The sequence below is a fragment of the Lepisma saccharinum genome, chromosome 14 (assembly GCF_977018435.1).
Source record: "Lepisma saccharinum chromosome 14, izLepSacc3.1, whole genome shotgun sequence".
NCBI classification, from domain to species: Eukaryota; Metazoa; Arthropoda; class Insecta; order Zygentoma; family Lepismatidae; genus Lepisma; species Lepisma saccharinum.
This window is the reverse complement of record NC_139242.1, coordinates 73,289,088-73,307,991: the sequence shown is the minus strand read 5'-3', so window position 1 is coordinate 73,307,991 and position 18,904 is coordinate 73,289,088. Positions and strand designations below refer to the sequence as shown.

At 38.2% G+C, this 18,904-nt stretch overlaps 1 protein-coding gene across 1 annotated transcript in view; it reads left to right on the top strand.

The window, feature by feature from the left end:
• Positions 1–1,623: 1,623 nt before the first annotated feature.
• Positions 1,624–18,904, top strand: part of LOC145999021 (receptor-type guanylate cyclase Gyc76C-like) — a 507,155-nt gene continuing 489,874 nt past the window's right edge. Inside the window, exon 1 of the mRNA XM_083135910.1 lies at positions 1,624–2,220. The gene's annotated coding sequence lies outside the window, so the exon portion shown is untranslated. The remainder of the gene's footprint in view (positions 2,221–18,904) is intronic.

Below are 18,904 nucleotides of genomic sequence, written 5' to 3'. Positions count from 1 at the left end.
CTGCTCCCCTCGCCCCCCCTTAATCGAGGCACTGTAGAAGATTGAAGAACAAATAGAATGGAACAAACGGGTCTGTCTCCTGAATGTAGTAGTGATAACCATAGGCGTAGCTAGAACTTTATATTTGGGTGTGCACAAAGAAAAAAATGAGGTCTTTTACCTTTTTAATAGCATTTTTTGTAACACAATCACTTGGCTCTTTAACTGCACCGTTGTTTGTAAAGGAATATAAATTCACTAAATGGCAGTGTTGAAAATTTCTGAATATATGTAGTAGAAAAATCAAATTGCATAGAAATTACACACACACAAAATGTTCATAAATGTTACAAACAAATACATCAAAATACACGTCATCTATAACAAGAGACGTCTGTCAAAAGGTACAATGTTCTTAAACTCATCAATAACATCATTTACATCAATAGACAAAGCTCTGTCCTGTTCCACAAATAGCAAGAACAGGGCTTCCAATCTATCCTGCTTCTGAGTTGCTGTTAATTTAGTTCAAACTTGGGTAAGCTTGGAGAAAGCTCTCTCTCACACGTGCAGCTTGTGACAGGTATAGAAGAAGGGCGCTGCAGTACAGACTAGAATGCAGTAAATATCTTCTTTCTCCAATGACATCAAAAAATCGAAAATCTATAGACACCCGATTCATCAGCGATAATGCACACGTTTGTACCAAGTAATGACATTTTCAACTTCTTACAAACTGCCGATTAATTTATCTCTCATTGAAATATCTGTCTTTAATTCTCTTTGATAAAGCAGCCTATTAGGGTGTGCCTAGGCACACCCCGTAGCTACGCCTATGGTGATAACGTTGTCAGCTTGTAGTCAAGGGATCTCCAATGGAGGCACACGATCGTTCGAATGCCACTTTAAACTGTTGATCCAGTACCGATAGCCTTTCTGTGTATAAACGGAAACAAATGTTCATGACGTGTCCAGGATTCGAACAGAATTCCTGGGTTCGGAGCCCATTATGTTAAGTACTCCGTCACGAAGGCTTATTCTTCCATAAACTTGTCTCACGGTCTTGAGTACCTACATCTCGCCTCACATTTTTTCTTCACCCATGCCAGTACCAGTTAGCTTCCGTACATAATTTCGACACGAACGTTTTTCTTACCGGAGGTGTATCGGTTCAATATATTAAACAGGAGAAACCAGTTTAAGATTAAATGTTCACCTTGAGTTCATTGAAATGACACGGCAGTCACTAGTTTCCGTTTCGGAGAATATACATCAAAATTTCAGACATTAGTTTCTTCTTTCTAATATATTCTCGCCTTTTCCTCCCTTGAGCTGCAAGAAAGAAACATGAAGAATCTAAAGAGAAAGAGAGTGAAGTGGAGTACAAAAAAAAGGAAGAGAATTATCTTCATGGGAGGTCGGTTGAAGTAACCCAGGTGTTCGTCCCGAGACAAGACCTTGCTAGCAGTGAAAGTGATTCGTGTTGATCCACGTGAATAGTTTCCAGTACGCCCACTTGGCGGCGCACCTCACGAACCCCATTAATTCAGCAAGTTGACGCTCGGAGGTGCTGCAGTTGCTTCATGCGTCCGAGCGGTTCCGAGTCCGGCCGAAGATTTACGTCATCTGTGACAGTACGAACTACAAGATCGTCTGCAGTTGTCGACTAGACACCGCCTCGTAGCAAGTGTTTATTTTTATTTTTCGTCCATGTTTTTTGTTTTCCTCAAGTGGGGGAAGGAGGATCCAATCAGTTCTAAGTTGCTGCCAAGCAGCGAAGGGGAAAGGGAAGGTGGTTGGTGTTTTGTGGCAACATATGGTCAATTTCAAAGTTTTGCCCAACTTTTCAAGAATACGAAATGTTCCCATGATTGTCTGTGTGTGCGTACGGTAAAGTTTTCCTGGTGTTACAACAGCGATCATTAAAACTGGAATGTGACAGCGGACTGGGAAGGAGCAAAACAGTTGACTGTTTTTTATTTGGAAGTTTTTCTTTTCTTTTTTTCGACCATAACTGATGAGTCATGTGTTGTGCATTCGGTGACGTGAAACTCGAAAACTGTGCTGCCGTGGTTTAATTTGAGCTAGTGCCGTGATTGTAGGGAAGGAAGTTAATAATAATAATAAAACGACACGATTCCTAAACGAGGATTACCGCCGGAAAGAAAAAATTTCAGGCCTTGCCAGGCCGCTGTGATCACAAAAAGAAGTAAAAACCTTGCCGGGAGGACAAATAAAAAGGTATGTACATCTTCATTGACACAGCTTTATTCTAAATTTTGTGTTACTATCACGAGATGCGAGTTGCCGTTAGAAAAAGGTTGCTGCAAAGCGTCCACTGTTTCGTAACTGCTGATTTATCACAGTGTAAGCAAATTTTGAAGTAGTGTACAATGCAGGAGTCGTGCGAATTGTTTTCAAACATTCGCTACAATGTTCTGCCTGACAATACTGACGCTAAAAGAAACTTATGAGCACGAATTGTAAGCACAGCAGAAAACCTCGTCATGTGCTGACATTCAATCGTTTTTAGGCGAGCCAGACACGTGTCTGTTTATGTGCAAACTTTGCAAGTTTACAAGGCGTTTTGGTGTAATTATGTATGTAGGTTACGTGCGTGATATGCTGTCTAAATACGTTCGAGGTTCGATAGCGCATATTTTCCCCTTGCACATACAACTCGAAGCAGGAAAGTACGTGTGCAAACTTGTACATAAATAGGCGGGAATTCTCGCACGGAAATACATTTCCTGTGTGATTACTTGTCTTCCCTGCATGTCTTCGGTCATTAATGCCAAGAAACTCCAGTTCAGCCACTAAACTAGATGTTTTTATGTTTGGCACTTTACTTCGAACTGTAATGTGGCTAGAAACTGTTACCAGAGAGGAAATTGGATTTTTTTCTCTTTTAATGTTCAATGAAACTAACCGTACTTTACCGACATTTGCGAAAGCTTGTAGTTTAAGGTGTTGCCACTTGCGAATAATGCCATCACGCGATTTAGATCGGCTTGATAACGTCGTTTCCTTTCCTTTGCGATATTGTCGCTTTTAACCTTGTAACTTGTAAATCTTCATGTAATTGTTGTATGCTGTAATAGTTTTTCAGTCTGGGTCTACGAAATAGTTCTAGACAATGCTTTTTAAAATTCTATTAATGCATGATGTGAACTGAGAGAAAATGAGTAATTTGTCAACCCCATTGGAGGTTTGGTTTTCACTGAAGTGAAATAAAACAAGGGGTGCCAACTTTAAAAAGAATCATTAAGTGGGCTTAAGCAATTCAGCTGTAACTTCAGAAGAAAATCTTTTCTTACGTGTATCATGATGTTAATGCACACCAATAATGAATCCTTATTTATTAGTTTTTAAATCGTTTACTTATTTCAATAAGCATATCCACTAGGAATCACGATAACAAATAATAATAACACGACAAAAGATTGGGTGGGCTTGGCCCATATTAGTTGGCGCCACTACTTCGAATCCTGTTTAAGGCATGAACATGTTATTGTTTGGTCCTTCATTTATTTAACCTTTTCACCGACCTCCGTGACGGAGTGGTTAGCGCATCGCGCTACGACGCCAGGAGTCCCAGGATTGAATCCCGGCATGGATGTTCTTTGTGAGTGCCCTATCATCATATCATCACCCATCCCCATCTTCGCGATTAGCCAAAAGTGGCAGAAACGTGAAGTAAGATAAACCAAATCAATCAATCAGTATTTCTTCTTATCTTCGTGATTTAACCTATAGAGTTGAAAAGCTGCATAAAATAACTAAGACTACAAACACGAGAAAAGAGATGGTATAACTACATCTCTGGCATTCATAAACTCGAAGGTTTTGGACCGGGTCAACATAAGTCTAGACCCTGGGCTAGATGATCCAGTGTTGATCATTTTCGTCTTCCTCCCTACAGGGTTCTTACCATCGAGTTTACGAACAGTGTTCTCTCCCACTACGTGACGTGATTTTCTCACCATAGCCAATTAATTCAGGTGGTATTAAATCAATATAAAGTGCTTAGTTACTTTAAGATGTTTTTAATAGCATCCTTAACTTCAGATATGCTACATTCGATTACAAATAGCTTAACTATTTATATTCACACGTATTCTCATTGATATACGTAGTAATACAAGTTGAAGGTCATAAAACTATAGGAACGTATAAATTGAATGAATAAGTTAAGTATTCCTTAATTAGGACTCCAACTTGATCTGTTGCTTTTTCCTGTAATATACATCCTGTAGCAGGCACGTATCCAGGAATTCCTTTCGGGGTGGGGGGGGGGCTCAACACCATTTTTTTAAGGGGTATAGTAAGAACCTCACAATTGCATGTTCAAGACCAGTGGTGGCAATTGGGTTCCAAAATGGGGAGGGGGGGGCGGAGGGCATTGCAAGGAAAGTTTACTTTGTCTTGGTAGACAAGGCTTAACATTAAGAGGCCATAATGTTGAGGCAAGAAAATAAAAAATGGGGAGCAACTATCCCCTAAATCGTCGCCACTGTAAGGCTGTCATTTTAATCAGAACGTGAAATCGGAACATTTTTTACCACTCGACTCCTCTGTTTCCATGCATTAACATTGTGTGCCGGAACCATCTCAGTATGTGTGTTTTTCCATTTCTTCTCATCAGGCATAAAAACATCTATGGTGTCTTTGAGTGTTTTTACGAAGCTGTTACACATGCACGGGATGGCCGATCCACTCGACAACGTGAGATTCAAATTGTGGGCTGCGAACTGGACGCAGACAGCTCTCGAATATGTATCTCTGATTCGAGCCTGAACACCACTAACGTGTCTTGTCCTCCCATGTTTGCAGCTCTTATAAAAAGCCGAAACCCACCAAATTCTTCAGATTCAGGCCTTAGCACTCACAAGTGTTCAAAAATGCCTGTCACAGCTTCCGTTGTCTTGTCATATATCGGCACGAAACAAAGGAAGTCTTCTCGAATACAGGTGGATCACGAAACAATTAATGCACAGTGAAAACCCTTCCGTTCACAACACATCTAATGTTTCGTCTCCCAGTATGATCAAATGCTTACTCATTTATCTCCAGTGACGTGCCCAAGGGAGGGTTGGTGAGGTCATAACCCCATTTGACACAGTATTCCTTTTTTAAAAAAGAAAGAAAAAGAGGAACGCCAAAGACAGGAAAAAAATGGCAAAATCAGGACTGACCACCAAAAATAGTATGTGTAACCCCTCTCCCTTCCGAAAATCCTGGGCACGCCTCTCTTTATCTCGGACACATTTTTTAAAATCAACTCACCAGAAGTTTTTATCATTCCATATTAGAGATTGAAGTAAGATGCGTTCTTCCTGCAGGTTTGTATATGATCCTTTAGGGTGCTGTCGTCTGCCTGCCTTCACACCTAACCTTAACAAGGCCCTAATTTTCCGTCCTTGTGACTTGGATTTTCAAGACTTAGGCAGATTTCAGACCGAAGGGACACGCGATACATGTCGATTGGAATTGGCCAATCAACAGCAACGTTTCACACCGTAGCAACAGAAAAGGCCGCACAAACCTAATCTTCAGGCGACATGGTGTGAAATCTCCCTTATTAGGCCACTGGCATTGTCACCTCGAAGTAGTAGCTCTTGTTGACCACAGAAAAAAATTATCCTAAACCGGTGGGAATGCTCCTCAGTTTTCTTCTCTCTCCTATATTTTCTGTGCTTGTTCACTATACAGGCAACACCTTACGATTTTATATACACAGGACATGTACTATGTAGACATTTTAACGAAAAATCGGTTGAAGTCAAGGTTGGCTAGGTGGCTCAGTTGGTAGAGCCCTGATTTGGGTCCTGGTAGAGCCTGCAATTTCCACCTAAAATCTCTACATATGCAACATCTTGCTTTCTCTTCTCGACATTCATAAAATTTTCGGCTGTCTCTTTATGGAAGTTAAGTGTTTGAATGTGTTTCGAACCCAGTTGGCTTAAACAAAAGTATTTTTTATACCATGAAATTCTCGGAATGCATATACGAAATTTAGTTCTGGCAAAACTAAATCATCACTCAAAACTTTGATTTTCAGTTGATCTATGCAGCTTATTTCTGTTTTAATGAACCACTCCAATATCCGGTACTGCTGAAATATTCACTTTAGAGAGAGAGAGAGAGAGGCCTTGATCTCTTCGGCCCTCGAACGGAACTAGCACTACACTAAGGCCCCGGAAGTTTTCCTGTCGTCAATGTCTTCATTTTCGAATCATTATATCTTATAAAGCAACCAGAGGACGCTGACTGATCTGATCACCAATCGACTGTATGAATTGTCACACTTACCTCTGAAATCTCATTAGCCGATTCTTTGTATAGATCAACCGAAAAATTGAATCCGCGTATTTATATCCTCATTATCCTCAGATAAAATGATTCGTTAATATTGCCAGTAGTTGACTCCTTCTCTCATTCAAGAACGTACCCTCTCCCGCCTTCCAGAGATTAGAAATTACAACGAATCGCCCTACGTGTGGCGCTACCTTTGTTGTGCAGCTTCCAAATGCTGACAAGCCTCTACATAGTGCTCAAGTGCGCTGCGACAACACCGAAAGCACAAGAAAAGTTTACGTGCAATATTATCAACAACCGGGTTATAGAACATTCTCCATCTTGCCTCGATAATTGTCTATCTCCTTAAATCATCGTCACATTATTAAAAAAGCCAAAAACCTAATTTTATCTAATGTAAAATAAAAAAAAATCCTGGGGTGGGGGCTCGAGCCACCTCAACCCCACCTTGGATACGTGCTATTAACAATGTTACGAACTTACTTATTTTGTAACTTTGCAATTCCGTGTTAAAAGAAAAATTGATATAGTGTTACCTCAAGTCATTGTTAATGTCCGTGATACTACATGTTGTGACGCAAATATGAACGCGCCAATCAAGGCGTTGTTGAACTAATGTATTCACCTTTCTGTAACTATCTAATGAAGACAGCTCGCTTAAGACAACGGGCTTTTATTATGATGTAAATATAGATTTGCCAATCAAAGATTATCCATGTTTGATGAACTAACCTAATTGTAATTAAATAATGGCGGAACATTTAAATTTGTATATTTCCAAAATGTAAGATTTTATCAACGTTAAAGAAATATTGTTAGCTCAAATTAATATGTAAACTTTCTTTGCAAATTATTAATTGCCAAACTATGTATTTTTCAAATATCTTTCTGTTGTAATTTGGAGTATTGTAATAAGAAATTACCTAAAGACAGGTGTTCGAGCCTGGAACTTTGGGTATAAATACGAAGTAGTTTGGTCCGTAAGAAGGTCTGTTAATTGAGTCTGTGGTTACAGATGTGATTGTGTAAGTGATTTGTTGCGAAGATAATTTTGTGTTCTAAGTTAGAATTTGAGACTTTATAGTTTACTGTTTGAATATTAGTGTCGTTCTAAATATATGTGCGACAATGTGAACATTAATTCATGAAAAAATCTAAAGGCCGTAAAGCCAAATTTGCTGGTACAAAACCAGCTGAAATCATAACGTGGAAATCATAACTTCTGTAGAAGAAGTTAATAAGTTGAATTCTCAGTGTAATAATATAGATTACACCCAACAAATAAGTAAATCAAGTTCCAAAAAAAATTATGAGCAACAGGTATTGAAGTACAGAAGTAATCATTTAGGTCCGTATGAAATATTTGTGAAATCTAAACATCAGGATGCCTCAGGTGGAAATGGCAAAGGAAACATTGGTCAACTTCACATTTTAAAATTAGGCCAAATAGTCAGCAAATAAAATATTAGAGGTTTGAAAGAAATAGATAGCCTTGCGAAAAATCTAGCTAGACTTACATTTACGACATCTAATTATGCAAATGATTTCCTTTCGAATCCATTACTGTTACAGAATAATTGGGAAGGTTTTGTTCCATCACACCGAGTACGAAGAATGGGAATTATGAAAGATGTACATCAGTCAATAAGTGAAGATGAAATATTGCAAAATATAAATTCATCAACAGCCAAAGTAATAAAGGTAAAACGCATTGTGAAGTATAAGTACGAGGAGGGTACTCGCGTTGCTGTTCCAACTCGAACGGTAATTGTAACATTCGACTCGCAATCCTTACCACAATATGTCACACTGTTTTACAAAAAGTTTGATATTGATAGGTACATTCCCTTGATTAAACAGTGCACTAATTGTTTTTATTATGGGCACTTCAGGGCTAATTGCAAAAGTAAATTAAAATGCAAACGCTGTGGTGAGAATCACGAATCGTCCTCTTGCACAAATAAGATCAAGTGTTTCCATTGTAATCAGGAGCACACTGCAATTGACAAAAACTGTCCTGAAAAACAACGCCAAAAGGAAATAATCAAAATTATGACAGTTCAGAATGTTACGTTTAACGAAGCTATGAAGAAAGTCCCAAAAATTAACTATATGTATGGATATGAACAGATATCTACTGGCCATGTTCAGGAAATAGAAAAGACAGTAATGCCATTTACATATGCTTCGATATCTAACAATTCGAGTAGCACCTCATATCATAATAATATAACACAAGATCAATACAGTGTATCTAATAAAAGGCCATTGTACAGTTCAAAGAAAGCTGGAAAATATTTGGAAGAGACTGAGTCTTCTCAAGGAAAACGCCAGAAATCTTCTCAAACATTGAAACCATTTGGACAAAATGAATATAAAAAGAGAATGACAAACCCTGATTATTCTTTGTCAGGATCTCGAAAAGACAATGCTCCGGATTTGTCGACAACATGCCAACAAAATAAATTTTTTGTTCTTGCAGAGGCGGCTCAAGCTATCCAGCCAAATCGGGCACAAGAACAAAATTCTACAAAATTCCTAAATAATTTTTCATTATTTATAGAACAATTACGTAGCCTAGCAGGGACTTCGACATTGAACGTTAACCAGGACTGGACTTGCATTGCTACAAGTATATTACAATACTTATTTCAACAACCAGCATGCCAGACAAAGTCTTGAAAATATTACAATGGAATATACGAAGTTTAATTCCTAATAGACATAATTTACAACATATTTTATCTTATTTTTCTGCAGATGTCCTTCTTATACAAGAAACGTGGTTGAAAACTGACTCAACATTGAAGTTTAAAGGTTACAATTGGATAAGAGATGATCGTTTAGATGGATACGGTGGTTCAGCTATAGGTGTTAAAAGAAATATACAGTATGACATTATTTTGTTTCAAAATATAAACAGTCAAATTCAGATTACAGGTGTTCGGATTGCTGATACGTCTTATGTATCAATTTACTGCCCTCCCACAGTGCACCTCCCTGTTACAGTGTGGCAGAATATCGTTGGGCAGCTTCCACCAAACACTTCATTTGTGCTGGCAGGGGACATTAATGCACACCACCCTATGTGGGGCTGTTCTCTAACTGATCGATCAGGTAAAGATTTATATAATTACTTGCAAGATTCCTCAGCTGTATTACTCAACGACGGAACACCTACAATAATCTCAAGACCTAATGAACAGCCGAGTGCTCCAGACATAACTATTACCTCAAATGATATAGCTTCAAAAATCCATTGGAGTGTATTAGAGAAGTGTTACAACAGTAATCACATGCCAATTATGATAAGCTTTCAACATAATAAAAATATAACGTGGTTTACTATGCGCTCTGAACAAAACAATAGTCAATATATATCAAGAAGGGTTGAATGGCAGAAATTCTCCGGAAATGTAAACAATGCAATAAAGAATGAATTGCTGAAACAAGAAGTATCGTATGACACATTGGTGTCTCTCATTCGACAAGAACAAATAAATGCAACAGTATCTAATTTTGGATCTAGAAGAAAAGTGACTCCGTGGTGGACAACGGATTGCCAGAAATGGGTAAACGAACGACAAAAAGCATACATAAATTATAAGGAGAATCCTACCATCAATAATTTTATTAGATATAAAGTAATTGCAGCAAAAACTCAGAGGTTCCTAAAGAAATCAAAATCATACTTTTGGAAGTCATTTTGCTCTACATTAACTAAAGATTCTTCTATTTCAGTGACTTGGAAAATAATAAGAAGTATGTCCAATAATAATACTTGTCATTATTTTGGAGGAGATATCAATTCAGCCTGGATAAAAGAATTTCACCGCAAGTTGACACCAGATACGGTTGAAACTAATCTTTGTCAATTGTTAAACTCTATGAAATATCCAGAAACATCCACGTTAGAATCGCTATTCACTATGGAGGAATTAGAATATGTTGTTCACAAACGAAAGAAAACGTCTCCGGGTTTAGATGGTATTACATACGAATGTATTCAACACTGGCCTTTGAATGGATATGAAATTTTACTAAATACATACAATTCAATATGGAATAGTGGAGAAATTCCATCACAGTGGAAAGAAGTGGTGATAATACCCATATTAAAACCAGGTAAACAATCAGGAATACATACGAACTATAGACCTATTGCAATGTCATCATGCCTTGCTAAATTATATGAACATTTAATACTGAACAGACTCACATGGTGGGTCGAATATAATCAGAAATTACCGAAACATCAGATGGGATTTAGGAAAGGAACTGGAACAGTAGATGTATTAGCAACACTAATTTTAGATATATGGCTATCTTTCATACGGCGGGAATTTTGTATCGTAGTTTTTCTCGATCTAAGTAGCGCCTATGATTCTGTCCTTCCAAATATACTGTTACAAAAATTGGAGAAAATGAACGTTCCACGTAATTTTATAAAAAGTATTCTTGGATTATTATTGGCACGTAAGTTGTACATTCGATATGGAGGACAGTTATCCACCGCACGTTATACACATAAAGGTCTACCACAAGGCGCAGTGCTGAGTCCCATGCTATTTAATATGTACACGGCAGATTTAGGCTCAAAAATTCTTCAACACACTCGTCTATTACAATATGCAGATGATATTGTTATATACACTAGTAGTAAAAATATTCAAGAAGGGGCTCAAAAAATTCAAAAATCTCTGGATGAATTATCATCATGGTGTGATATCAATGGAATTGAAGTAAATCCAGATAAGTCTTCGGTGGTAGTTTTTAATAAGAAGAGATCTCATTCATGCATATCAATAAATATAAACGGAAAACCTATTAGTCAACAAAGAAGTCATAAATTTTTGGGACTTATATTAGATGAAAAACTTAAATGGAAGTCACAAGTAGAACTGGCACAATGTAAGGGATCTCAAGTGTTTAACATAATAAAAATGTTGACAGTTAAGAAAAAGTGGGGTGCTGATCCTAAATTATTACATCAGATCCATAAACAGATGCTAAACTCAAGACTAGAGTATGGTTCCTTTATGTACAATGATAATTTAAGTTGGGCTTTTAACACGCTATCTTCTATCCAATATAGCAGTTTATCCAGGATTTATGGCCTTTGGAAAGGAACTCCAAAACAAGCAACTTTCGTAGAAGTGGGAGATCCACCATACAAACTTAGAGTTAAATATCTTGCGAGCAAATTTTTACTTAAGAAAATTGCCAACACGACATCTCCGATCATACCAAAACTTCAATTGTTAGACTCTTTGATGCTCAACAGACGTACAGCAAAATATAAATCCAGATTACCTATACTATATTATGCTTATAAGGACATTAATAAATTTCAAGCTAATGTTATTCGTTTACCTAATGCACCATGCTTCATGACAGACTACTTTAATATGATATCTCCCATGAGGATTCATTTTCCTGCCTACCCAAGTAGAGTTTTCAGGAAGACAATCCCTACAATTTCAAATAATATATATCAAGATTACACACATTCAAAATTACAATGTGAATATCACATATATACAGATGCTTCAAAATCAACGTCTGGAAAAACAGGAGCAGCATTTTACTGTGATAATTCTGCAGAATTCAAAATTTTTCCTTTGCCATCGTATCTGTCCATTTACACTGCAGAAGCTTTTGCAATACGACAGGCATTGCTTTATGTACAAAATAAGAAGTTAAATTCAGTTCTAATTGCAACCGATTCAGCCTCTGTGCTAAATTCTTTACAGTTTGCATCATGGTCATGTCATACGGAATGGTACATTGTTAACATAAGAATACTCACACTGAAATTAACGAGATTGGGATATGATATCAACTTTATTTGGACACCTGGACATTCTTTAATAGAAGGGAACAATATAGCAGATACTTTGGCAAAATATGCAGCGAATCAAACAATCCAACGGCCGCTTTCAATAAAGATTCCGTCCGTAGTTTTGGAATCACACACTAGAAAAATACTATTTACTGACTGGCAAAGCTTGTGGACAAATACTGGCACTCAATGCGGTAAGGCCTACTATGCTATACAAGAAAGAATTCCAAAGGAATGTTGGTTTAAACAGATTCAACTCTCCCGGAGTTCCCTCACAACTATAATGCGCTGCAGGTTAAATCACACTATCGCCGCAGCTCACCTTTACAAGAAGAATTTAGTGACTTCACCAGTTTGTTTGTGCAATGAATATACTGCAACTCCAAACCACATTATATTTCAATGCAAACTTTATGAAACTTACAGAGAACAATTTTTACAGGAATTGTACAGGAGTGGACATCAAGCGCCACTGACACTGCCTTGTTTACTGACTTCACCTTCATCCTCGGTAATCTATATTCTTACAAATTATCTTAATAAGTCTAATATAATTCTGTAAAAGTGTAATGAAATTTGGAAAGTATTTATTATGAAAGGAATAATTGTGAGTAAATATTATGTGCATACATGTATATAATACCAATTGATAAATTGTTAACTGGTGCATGGATTTTGTCCACAACCAATAAATATTTTATATATATAAAAAAAAAAAAGGAGGTCTGTTCTGGTGTCAGTCTAGGAAAAAGTGAATAGGTGCAAGCCGCTCTTCTGTAAAACCTAGACTGGCCAAATAGGAACGGTCTAATCTAGGAAGAAGTGAATAGGTGTATGCCGCTCTTCTGTAAAACCTAGGTTTGGGCCACCCTAGTTTGACCTTTCCAGTAAGTTTGAAATTATCTATTAACAATTGATCTCCAAGTTCCAGTTATGAATTACCTAACCACTGGCTGTAAGTATTCAAGCAGTAAATAAACATTCCATTAAAACTTCACGACTTTGGTTGGTTTGTTCTGCACCTACCCGAAGATAGGTTTCAGTGTAGACCCTTAGAGCCTCAATGCTCCCGGCTATAGGAGTAAAGGGTGAGGAAAGTTACTAGGAACGTAACAACAATAACAGGGTTATAGAACATTCTCCGTCTTGTCTCGATAATTATTTCTCCCAAATTATCATCACATTATTCAACAAGCCAAAATCCTAATTTTATCTAGTGTAAACAGAAACATTTCCTGAAGGGGGGCTCGAGCCTCCTGATTCCCACCTTGGATACGTGCTATTGACAATAATAAGGTTATAGAACACTCTCCGTCTTGTTTAGATAATTATTTCTCTCAGATTTATAAATTTATTATCTTCACATTATTCAAGACGCCAAAAATTTAATTTTATCTAGTGTAAATTGAAAAATTTCCTGAGGAGGGAGGGGCTCGAGCCGCCTCATACCCACCTTGGATACGTGCTATTAACAATAACAGGTGTATAAAACATGCTCCATCTTGCCTCGATAATTATTTCTCTCCTTACATTATTTTCACATTATTCAAGAAGCGAAAAACCTAATTTTATTTAACGTAAACTGAAACATTTCCTGGGGAGAGGGTCGAGCCCACTGTGCCCCATCTTGGATACGTGCTATTATCAATAACAGGCTTACGGAACATTCTCCGTCTAGCCTCCATAATTATTTCTCTCCTTAAATTATTGTCACATTATTTTATTTCACACAAGAAACCAAAAACCTCATTTTATCTAGTGTAAACCTAAAACTTTCGGGGGGCTCGAGCCCCCTAAGCCCCCCTCTGGATACGTGCCTGTCCTGTAGAATAACGAAGTATAAATTATAGAGTGGGTGAAACGGTTTCCCTCTTGAATCAAATTGAATGTGAGGTTGTGACTTACTATCGACCCAGAACGAACTGGTTATTGGCGGGAAAAGAACCACGTGATCTGCTTACACAGCTGCAAGTTGGACAGGTGCTTCTATGGTCGAATGACGCCGGCCACCAGCAGAAACAATAAATCAAGATTACGTCTTCATTTTCCTTAACAAAAGACGATCGATTTCGACTCTTTGGTCGCTCTACCCTTTTTATACTCGTAACCAATGCAGTTTCTACCAAGATGCGAACAAGTGAAGAAACCAACGATATGAATTTTGTTCATTCTTTCCTTTTAAAAATAATACATCTTGCAAATTGCATGAATTATTGTAGTATACTTACCACAGTGTCTCTTTGAGTCCAGGGACACAAGTTATTTGAGGTCAGCAAAGTCGTGTTTCATTTGCCCAGTATTTCCCCTCGCCTTTCGTGCATTCATTGGTCCATTTTCCTGCACGTGCAAGGCCTGGCATTAACCCACAAGTCGTGTATAAGAGGATCCTGCAGTCCTCGCCGGTTAAACGCGGATTATTGATTAACTAGTAAGATGGTGGGACAGGATTCAAACATTAACCTCTTCGAACCAATCCACCACTTAAGAAATCTCACAGGGAATGAAACAACAGACATGTAAACTTCACTTAAGCCTCTTTATTGGTTGGACGCAAGGCGTGACTTTTATTATTTGAAGTATAGGGTTACATTTAAGCTTACAGTTTACTTTCAACTGATCATCTTACTTTAAAAAAAAAACAACAGAAGAACCCAGCTTTTTCCCCTTTTTTGAGAAGGCATACAAATGTAAGAATTCAGTTGCCTCGTAGTGCTCTCTGGATAGCACCGGATGTGTACCAGTTAAGAATGTCAAGAAATCAACATGTAGGTCAAGAAATTATGCTTGTGGTCAAGAATTTTTGATACTTTTTTACAGCATAGTGAATTTACATTGTTATATACCTGTCCTGGGATTTGATAAAATTGAATATCTGGAAATCTAAAATTGTATTGAGTTGTGTTTACGATTTGTTCAATTTGTTTCTTAAGAATTAGCTACATTCTTGTATGCGTGAAGTTTTGTAAAAATATTAAGTAAAGTAATGTGGCTATTCCCCTTCCAGGATGAAGTATGAAGCTTTAATTTTTACATGCAAAAACTCAATATGCTGACCAAGGCAGAATTTAAAAAATATAAACAAAATAAATTCTGCCTTGGTTATCATGGAAACAAAGCTTAATGGTGTTATCATTTTACATGCATTATAATTAAAACAAGTCTAAATCTCTTTGTTAAAGTATAGCTTCAGTTTTCATCCGAACCGACCTTGTGGTAGAGGTTTTTCATTGAATAAAAATATCAATTTTCTTAATTTCCAAATATACCAAAGTAGGGGGCAATTAAATAAATGTTAAGAAAGAAGGGGGAGAGCTCAAGAAAGAGGAAAGAAAGGTCATAAAAAAGTCAAGAATTTTGGATTTGTTATTTTTGTAGACTCCCTGTAGCAGTTTAACGTACTTTTTCATACACTAAAAAAAAAACGTGAATATATTGGATACAAAGTGTCTGTTTATGTATGTGTGAGTGTGTGTATGCCTATACAATACAGGCACACTGCACAATCGTTCTCATACTTTTAAAAAATTGGATCGTGTTTAAAAATCATGATAGTAATATAATGAAGGACCCAATAACCTCAGTCCTCATGTACCTTCCGTATTATTCTATTATTCTGATGAAATCAGCACTGTAATGCTGACTAGGTCGGTATTCACGCGCCTTCCAGCTTGGAGCTACATGTCATACATAAATGTGTCTCGCAAGAGACGTTCACTTCCAGCAGGTTCGAATATTGGTCGGTCGATCTGTCACTGAACTTAACATGTATGCAGCAGAAAAATAAATGGTGTAACAATATACAGAGCATTCCCTGACATTCGCTACGAGACTCGGCGACAAGCGGCCCGGCGTCAGCGCTTGTCTTTCCCGGTGAACGGGTCCGCGACGGTCGCACGCTACAGTCTGTTTTTTTCGCTCTCTTTCCCTTTCTGTTGACGTTGCTGACTGATGCCAGTATAATCCTCCCTCGGGAGTTGTGTTGTGTCGTGTCCGTGTGTTGAAAATTGTGGCTTAATATGGCACCACAAAAGTTTACATTACAACAAAGGATTTATCTTGTCGAGTGTTACTTCGGAAACAGAAATTGTGGAGAAGTGCGACGACGTTTTGCAACGAAATTTCCTGGTGTTCCCGTGCCACATAGGACCACTATATTTAAACCTCGTAAAAAAGTTTAGAGTAACAGGGTCAGTTCTGAATAAAAGTGGAAAGAAAAATGGGGAATCTAAAAAATAAAGTATACAAAGACAATCCGCACACCATCCGTGAGTTAAAAGAGAGTATTGTACGAGAAATCGAGAGAATTACAGTAGACGAACTTGCACGTGTAAATGCCGATTTCCTTCGGAGATGCCAGGAATGTGTTGCAGCAGAGGGACATCATTTTCAACACCCTTTGTAGTCAAGGTTAGTACACAATATGAAAATTGTAATTTTAATAGCAGACTCTATCGACTGTCACGGACCCGTTCACCGGAAAAGACAAGCGCTGATGCCGGGCCGCTTGCCGCCGAGTCTCGTAGCGAATGTCAGGGAATGTTCTACAAAGGAGTGTGATTTAGCTCCATGACCATTTTTTTATGTATGTATCAATTCTTTCGAGGCTATACGAGGTTGGGTTTCGAGAACAGAATTTGTCATTTGCAACTCTAGTCAGGCCGGCCCCCGTGGCGGAGTGGTTAGCACATCGCGCTACGACGTAAGCGGTCCCGTGTTCGAATCCTGGCCTGGAAATTGATGTTTGTGAGTGCCCCTTCGTCAATTTCCTCACTTATCCCAATCTTCGCAAATTAGCCGAAAGTGGCAGAAAAGCGAAGTAAAATAAAGCAAATCAATGAAGGAACAATGCAATTCCCGTCAGCCCCGTAGCGGCGTAGCTAGATATTTTGGTGCCCTAGGCAGGATTGTGGTTTGCCACCCCTTGCACACCAAGCACCGGCATTGTAAGTGCGTCCTTCGATATTTCCTTGTTATGCCACGGTTTGTAACATTTACATCATGCACGTTTTGAAATACCGAAACAAAGAAAAACTAATTACAAAATATTATAGGTTATATTTGAAGATTCGTAGTTTGATGGGATGTATCGGATGACCCTTTCCGAAGACACTCAAGGGTCAACTTTTGCAAACAAGCGAAGCTCTGTCGTCTGGACTCAAGGCCAGTATAACCCTCCTTGGTACTCGAGTTATGTCGTCTATATATGTTTGTCATTGTTCTTTCATTCATGTCACCATTCATCCCCATCTTCGCGATTAGCCAAAAGTAGCAGGAAAGCGAAGTGAAATGGAATCAATCGTAGTTTGTATTTCAAATTAAAGAAAGTTCAGCATATCTAAGAATATTTGAGTTATGTCGTAATGTCTGAAGAACATATTTAAAAACGTACGATTACTTCTGTACTTTGAAACAGAAAATTTCAAATATCTTCTGTCCTTTTTTTAAAGCTTTGAATGCTGCCCCAGGCTTCACCCCCCCCCCCTTTACCTAACCCCTCGCTCCGGTTCTGGAAACTTTCGACGAGACCTAGAATGGCGGTCTATACCCTGTTTCAACTATCTGTGGAGCAACGACGCGCATAGCGTCAGAAAAGGGGAGGAAATCGAGTGGCCAGAGCGAAGCAGTACACGCTGCTGGGAAGGCTGGTAGCTGCAGTCGCTTTTCCCCACTCCACGCAATTCCGTTCCTCTCGCGTGTTCATTGGAGGAGCCGTCGCGCGTCACTACCTGCGCAGAGACTTGTTTTCCTTCGCCTGCCCCAGAGATAGTTTGGACAGGGTATGAGGTGGCACTAATTCATTTACGATACAAGAATGCCCCCATGTCTCGTCTCTGTGTCAGTTACTGGTTTATCCACACACCCCAAGACACTCAATTTGAGTAGTATAGTGTCCGGGTTCTAAGCCACCCTCATTGGGGCTCGTGGGGCTCGATCGCCTTAATGGATTTCTCTCGTAAGGCGCAGTGTTGCCAACTTCTTACCCGAAAAAATCACCAAGGTTGTGGCGCTCGTCGTAGCCTTTTATGATGTATATTTTGAGAGCAGAGTTGGCAACACTGTGGGTTTACTGTAGCCTTTTATGAGGGGGGGTTTATTGCCCTCTGTTTACATCTGGCAACACTACCGTAGATTGACAGTGTTGTTAACCTACTGGGTTTTTCACTGTAAATTTTCATCAAAGGACCTGAGGGGTCCATGTATTTTTTATGTCTGGCAATACTGTTGGGGGCCTAGTGTTGGCGACACTGTGGGTTTTTACTGTAGCCTTTTATGAGGGGGGTCTATTGTCCTCTGTTTACATCTGGCAACACTACCACTATTCATACTTTTTCTCACATATAGGTGTACGTGATGAATCACCAAACAGATTTTTCCTAAGTCATGAATTGGAGGGTTCTATGACAACCTATATTAATTCTCGTAAGAGAACAGAAAACACAAACACACAAAAAAAAAACAATACTGTGGTCACTACAACAAATAGTCTTCTTCAACCCCAATCCAACAACCCAAAAATCATCCTAACTAGAACCATGTAACTATCTGCCATCTGTTAGAGGTTTTGTGAACTATGTGGTGTTTTGTTTGTGTGTAAAAAACAAATTGCAATGCTTTTTGCACTTGGTTATCATCACCTAACATGTTATTAATTGTTTTTTAAAATTAATTACAACTGAAAACTAATAATTAATATTATCTAAAGTTACTAATTAATATTATACAAATAATTGATATATTTTTTTTGTTCTTGTTGCTAGTGTTGGG